General features: G+C 41.1%; 1 pseudogene; it reads right to left on the reverse strand.

The window, feature by feature from the left end:
* Window positions 1–859: 859 nt before the first annotated feature.
* LOC149261452 (ras-related protein Rab7 pseudogene) lies at window positions 860–1,327 on the reverse strand (annotated as a pseudogene).
* Window positions 1,328–7,522: the final 6,195 nt, after the last annotated feature.

Below are 7,522 nucleotides of genomic sequence, written 5' to 3' on the forward strand. Positions count from 1 at the left end.
GTTCTATTGATACGTTGATGGTTAGTCTGCACCTGCCTTACAAGTTTGTCGATGCAACACTATCTTTGAAATATCTACGTTATTTTCTCTCTACATTTAGACAAAGCGTTATTTGTTCTCTGCATTTTTTTCCTACTATGTGTCAGGCCTCTAAATGATGTCTCTGCCCACTCTTGTTGGCTACCAAATGCACTTGACAGTCCACAGTGAAATGCTTGTAGAAGACAACGTTCATTTTTATCATTAACCTGTCTGAGGGCGCTACTATATTCTGCATTGAATGTTACTTCTTTTGATGTCTAATGTCCTCTTGCTTATCATTGCAGACTTTTGGCATTACATTCAATCATAGTCTGATCACTGCGTTTTTCTTAAAATTCTGCGTACCAATAAAATTTCTCTATACCTTTCTGGCTCACCCACCATCCTGAAACCGTTAGACATTACATTCCAACGTTGAATATGTTACATTCCTCCAATTCTGATTACGTTGAATCATTGTTTGATTGCGGGAGCTGGAGATGAGCTCGAGTTACCGGTGCATAGTTATAACTCGATGGATCTAAGGCAGAGAGCATGAAGAATTCAGAGTGACCTTGCTTTTGATAGACATGTAATGGAGCAATTGTTCTCTTATCTGTGTGGATAATAGAGCTATAGGATGTGATTGCACATAATTTGAAGTGGTTGTGTGCATACAACAATGCGATATACCTATAGCAGAGCAATGACAGAGCGTATGGAGAGAGATAATTGACCTGCATATGGATCAAAGGAGGACAGAGACATAACTGTATTTATGCGCTAACAAGTGTCCTGCACGGGGTGCTATTGATTGTATTGTCTCACAAGAATAGAATCATCTGCGTTGAAGCACGCAGAAGTGGAGAGAGCGCACGACACACACAATGTTATATACGGCGAAGTTTTTATGACAGTGGCAGCTACGTATATACCTCTGTTGATTCAGAAACTCCTTGTGCCAATTTTCCAGGTTGTCAAATGACTTGAGCACATTTACATCATACACAAGTACACAGCAGTCCGCACCTCTGTAGAAAGCAACACCCAGGCTCTGGAATCTCTCCTGCCCAGCAGTGTCCCATATCTGTAATGTTACAAGTCTGTCATCAACCTGAAGTTCCTTTGACATAAAGTCCGCACCAATAGTCGCTTTGTACTAGCTACTAAATCTCTTATGTACATAGTGATTCACCAAAGAAGTTTTTTCCAACCCCGCTGTCACCGAGAATAATAACCTTGAACAGGGCGCGCTTTCGAAACGACATTTTTTATTTTCAAAGAATTGGGTCGGCGCAGCGGGATAAAATTGAGCAATAGGGACCTCCACATTTGCAGTGGCAGCTGCGTAGGCTGTTTATTTATTTGAGCTGTAAGTTAACGTTGTCTATGACATTAGTAAGCTGTCTATGGTATGGTATTTTTACTACGCTGTCTCCATCCCATGAATTTCATCTTCCATATTTCCTCCATCGAGAATCAACCTCTGAACATGCAAAGTGGTTAATGGTGTGTCTTCCCACGACGGTGTATTGGTAAAGTGCTGTGCTGATTCGAGCCCACAGTAGTAGCCGAGAGACGCTATTGGAGTACTGTATATACCTCTGTTGAATGTGCTATAAATTTTTGTATACACTATCCATTCAGAATGTTGTCACTTCAATGCGGAAAATCAGATTTGCCCCCCGATTTATGGCGTGACTTGAATTATCATTTCTAGACTATGCTGGCATACCTCGTTTTGTGACTGCTTTTCATCGTTGAGCCATTGGAATGGTCAAATGTTGCTACTTTTATTTAACCTACTGATTTTCTTCAAAAGCGAAGGCATTGGGGTTGAAAGAAATTTAGTTATGCACGTTTAATCATCAAAACAATAAAGCTAATGTTGATCATGAAAATGTTGAATAAAGTCCATGCATTCATCCCAAGAAGCACTGAATGAGAGATCTCATAGGAGATGCATGTACATTGTAAACACATTTTTGTAGACAAAATATTGAGCCTTCATGCTATCAAGAATTCTGCTTTTCCTTATTGATGGGGTCTGCCTTGAATACTGCTTGATATCATCTGTTTTGCGAAGAAAAGACATTTATTGTGAAGCAACACTGTGCATTTGGTTTCTTAACACTTTGCCCATTTGTTTGGTCGAATAATGGCGAAAATTCATGGCTTATTAGAGTTATTGAAAACTCTAATCAAGTCCACTGTTGACAGCACAATCAAAATTAACAAAGCCTCTCTTTTAGACATTCAAACATGTCTACAATATGCATAAGAAAAGATATAGTTTTTGCAGCTTGAATCTCAGCTTCAACAAGAAGAATGAAAACAAAGTAGTGATCATTTTGAACCTGTTTCTGTTTAGAAGATTGAAACAGGCTCCCATAAACAGCGAGACAATAATGTTACAGTTGGTTCAGATTTAGTACCCAATAAAGCAGCGGTTGTACATGCAAATGCAGAAACTTAGTCTGCACTTCCCAAGCCCATCATCAGAACTTGGGAACAGCTTGTCCACAACAAGCACATAACTGGTCTTGGATATGACAAGGACTTGTCCTTTCATATTCCTGACTACTCAAAGCCCATTCAGTTTCAGAGTGCTGGATTCATTCATGACAGTTCACCTGCTCCTCATGACAGTTCACCTCCAGCTGTTCCAGATTCTGCCCCTCTTCCACAGCAATAACAACAACAACATATTGTGAAATGCCAACACTATGACCGAGTTGGCCATTTGAAAGATCACTGTTTTGATCTTCATCCATGTAAGCATTGTCATAAAACCACCCATTCTTCACACAGATGCTTCATAAACAAACGTCCTGCAAGAACAAAGATTCATCTTGGATGGATTACTTCTTGGCAACGGGCATCAACAGCCAAGAAGATATTCCAAACACATGTTAGAACTTGTTCCAGAGTATTGAACAGTCTTTCAGTTGAGTTTTCTCCATCATCTCACCTTGTATCTGACAGGGGGGGAAATGATGGTCATCTACAAGCTTCAAAGCCACATCAAGTGAGTCTGAGCCACAACCTGCCACATCAGTTTCAGAGTTGTAGCCAGAAACAAAGATTCCCGTGAGCATGCCTCTAGTTGGTAATCTGGGACACTTCCTCTAGCAGAAGACTTTAGCTTCTTTCCAGTTTCGAAAGAATTCCAGGAAAAAAATTGGGGACACTTCCTCTAGCAGAAGACTTCATCTTCTTGCCAGTTTTGGAAGAGTTCCAGGAATTGCATTAAGCATTCTAGAGTTGTTGGTCATCTTTAAACCATCACAGGTTGAGACTTCCCTTTTCAGGTTGAAGTTCTCCCTTTTATGCGAGGTGAGACCTCCCTTTCATGGTTGAAGGTTTCCCTCTTCAAAACAATAGGAGCACTTCCTCTAGCAGAAGAATTTAGCTTCTTTCCAGTTTTGGAAGAGTTCCGGGAACTGCACTAAGAATTCCAGTGTTGGTGGTCATCCTTAAACCACCGCCCTTTATACCAACATTTCAGGGAGCACATTCAGCCTAGTGCTGCCATGCATTTTTGCACATTTTGTATTACAGCTCTCTTCTTGGACTCATACATAACCCTTCGGATTAAGGGGGGGAATGTTGGAAACCTAATCCTAAATGGGTTAGTGTGGAAGCTGAATAGGCAAAAGGAGTCCAAGGGACCTTGGGATGTGAAACCCAACGGTCACAACATGTACTATAAATGTGAATCATTTGTTAATAAAAATTGTACTCTCATGTTTTATCCTTCAGATTATTCTTACTGCCCATGTGTGTTTAACAGGATCTCTTCGATCAAGGACGAGGGAGGTCATCTTCTTAATTCCCATGAAGAGATAGAAGATGTGTTAGTTCAACACTTTCATGGGATAGCACAGGAAACCATTTCAGATAGAAAGCATTTTATCAGGGATTTAATAGGGCATATTCCTAGATTGGATACTAGAGAGGATAATTTCAATCTTAATAGGCCAGTGACAGAAGAGGAGGTTAGTGAGGTCATCAAAGAAATGCAGAATGGTAAAGCGCCAGGCCTTGATGGTTTTAATGTGGATTTCTTTAAAGCTTTTTGGAATATTGTTAAACAGGATATTCTGAATGTAGTGGAAGATTCCAGGTTGAATACAACTATTTTGAAGGTGCTCAATACTTCCTTCATCTCCCTAATCCCCAAACAGGACAATGCTCAGACTCTAGACAGGTTTAGACCCATAGCCTTGTGCAATGTGGTATATAAGATAATATCCAAGGTTGTTGCTAACAGACTCAAACCACTTCTTCCTACTCTAGTTTCTGTGGAGCAATATGGTTATGTTGAGGGCAGACAAATTGTCAATAACATCATTCAAGCACATGAGGTGGTGCACTCATTGACAAGAAACAGGAAGGTTGGTATGATTATGCAATTGGACCTAGCGAAAGATTACGATAAGTTGAATTGGACCTTTATTAGGAGGGTGCTTATTGCTTTTGGGTTTGATCATAACTGGGTAAGATGGGTCATGGCCCTGGTAACTTCTTCCAGCTTTTTAATTCTGGTTAATGGTTCTCCATCTAAGACTTTTACTCCTTGCAGAGGCCTCAGGCAAGGTGATATACTCTCTCCCTTTCTCTTCATCCTCATGATGGAAGGACTTGGTTGGTTTATCAAGCATGCGAAAGAAGCTGGTAATATCAAAGGCCTCCAACTTTCTGAGAATGGTTAGGCTTTGACCCATCAACAATTTGTCGATGATACTATGTTGCAGGGAATCCCCATTGTCAAAGAAGCACTAGCGTACAAACATATCCCGTCTGACTTTTCCTTGGCTACAGGTATGGAAGTTAATCTCTCCAAATCTAAGATTTTTTTCTTTAATACCAACATTGCTATTAAGAGAAATATCTCCAGAATTCTAGGATTTCAAAGGGATGTCCTTCCCTCCAAATAATTGGAATTTCCTCTAACTAATAAACATTTACACAAGAGCATTTGGGAGCCGGTGATTAATAAGATGCAGGATAAAATCAGGAAATGGACCATTAGATCTTTAAACTTGGCTGGTCTGTTAGTGCTTACAAAAGCTGTTCTCCAATCAATCCCCATCTTTATGCTATCAGCCCTTCCAGCTCCAAAAGGAGTTTTGCAACATTTTAGAACCATTCAAAGAGACTTTCTTTGCGGTAAGGGGGAGGAAAGAAAGAAATGGGCCTTGATAGCCTGGGAGAATATTTTCAAACCTAAAAATCATGGGTGTCTTGGATTGGATGATCCGAAAACACTAAGTAAAGTTTTAGGGGTGAAATTATGGTGGCGTTGGGTAAAAGACCCAAAGGCACAGTGGGCTAGTATCTAGAAAGAAAAATATGCCAGCAATTTGTAGAATAATGATCGCATAAGGATGTCTGGCATCATAAAGGGCTCACACATCTAGAATAAGGCCTGGGGGAATAGAGGATTAGTACAAAAAAACAGCTTTTGGGAAATCAGAGATGGTGATTTTGTATTGTTTTGGGAGGATAGATGGCAACAAGAACCTACACTGTTAAGAGAGGACCTTCTGGACCTCAAGAAAGAAACAGATACCAAAGGGTTATTTAAGGTAAAATATTTTTGGGATCAAATCGATAGTGAAGGAAAATGGAGAACCTAGAAGAATATGGATCTCAGGGAAGACATCCCACTGAAAGCCAAAGCAAAGGCACTCCTGACAATGTTGGAACAAAGGAAAATATTAGTGACAGGGGGGCATGACCAACTTAGATGGGGCAAAAATAATGAAGGCACCTTCAATCTTAAGGAGGAAAAACGCTTACTCCTTGAGCTGGATTCCAATGTACTGGACAGGGTTTGGCAGAACATATGGAAACATCAAGGATGGATGAAAATTAAACTCTTCATGTGGTTGGCTCATCATAAGAAGATTCTGACTTGGGATAACATTCAGAAGAGGGGTGTTCTAGGTCCTTCCAGATGCTAGCTCTGTGAAGCCCAAGAGGAAACAATGGAGCACCTTCTCAATAATTTCATTTTCACCTCTTTGTTATGGGAGACTTTTGCCACTATTTTCCAGCAGACAAACAGGGACAAAGGAAGCATCATCAATACCCTAAACAATTGGAGACACAACTTCTCTGATTATGAATTTCTTGGTTCAGTCTGGGCTTTAATGCCAAGCTTCATAATATGGACTGTCTGGAAAGAAAGGAACAACATAATCTTTAAGAAAGAAAAAAGTTCCTCCCAATGCCTTTTTGAGCAAATCTTAAGACAACTTAAGGAGATGGTAAGTACCATAGTGCGAACTGCCCCTAAGAATCCACATTCAGAAGCTGAAACCCAGATACTTCTTAAGTTGGGTATGTAGGGGCTTATTCCACAGGGACTGGACAGGAAGGTATTGAAACTGGATGCTAAGCAGGATTATTGGCAACCTCCCCCTCATGGTTTTTGAAATACAACATTGATGGGGCTTCCAAAGATAACCCAGGTATTGCTGGCTTTGGAGGGGTGTTAAAGGATGAAAATGGCTATCTACTTTTCATTTTCCATTGCCATTTGGGAAGAGCCACTAACAATATGGCAGAATTAATGGCTCTTGAGCAATATTTAGAATTCATGAAGCAGGATAATCTCCAGAATATTATTGTCGAGGCTGATTCAGAGTTAATCATAAACGCGGTCAAGAGAATCAGCTATGGCACGGAACCGGAAAAAGTCTCAAATCAATGGAGGCTGCTCCAGGTCTTTCAAAGGATTCAGCTTCATCTCCGTTGTTTACATACCGTGAGGTTTAATCATGTGCGAAGGACAACCAATAAATTGGCAGACATCTTGGCCTCAAGGTGTGCTCTGATTCGTTGGTCTGAGATGCCCCAGAATAGATTAAAGGCGTAATGTCACGACCAGGTGGATGAGGATATAATGGTGTTTCGATACAAAGACACAGAGGTGGGGTCTAGTTGATTTGGATTCTTTATTAAGTGTTTTTCCGAAGTAAGAAAATTCTGGGGATGCAGGTCACTGTCGGCCTCCTCTACCCCCGACAGTACGAACACAGAAGTTTCAGGTGGGATTTGCTGGGTAGAAACTGTTCTTCAGATGGTCGGTCAGACAGATGGATTTTCACATTACACTGGTTCATGTGCCCGCGGAGATGGGATGATGCGTGGGTCCGAAATTCTGGCTTTCCCGGTAGCCTTAATACCCCCGTTTTCCTTTCTGCGGTAGAAATACCGCTCGTGGGGTGGTTTATCGTCCATAGCATGCCCTTCAAGCTGGAAGTAGTTTTGAGGAGTTGGGAGCGATTCCACTCACCAAGCAACACGTGGATTCCACTCACCAAGCAATACTGCCATCATCACGTGCTAATTATCGGTGCGTTAGGCTCGTGCGATATGCTCCTCAGCCGTAGGATCTTGAAATATGGATCTACGGTCAGGAACAAGCGAGCATGTTGGTGGGTCTTGGATGGTTATTGCGTGGTTAATCGTCGAGCTACTAGGTATTGCG

The sequence above is a fragment of the Pinus tabuliformis genome, chromosome 6 (assembly GCF_031772625.1).
Source record: "Pinus tabuliformis cultivar Carrire ecotype Pingquan chromosome 6, CPIR1, whole genome shotgun sequence".
NCBI classification, from domain to species: Eukaryota; Viridiplantae; Streptophyta; class Pinopsida; order Pinales; family Pinaceae; genus Pinus; species Pinus tabuliformis.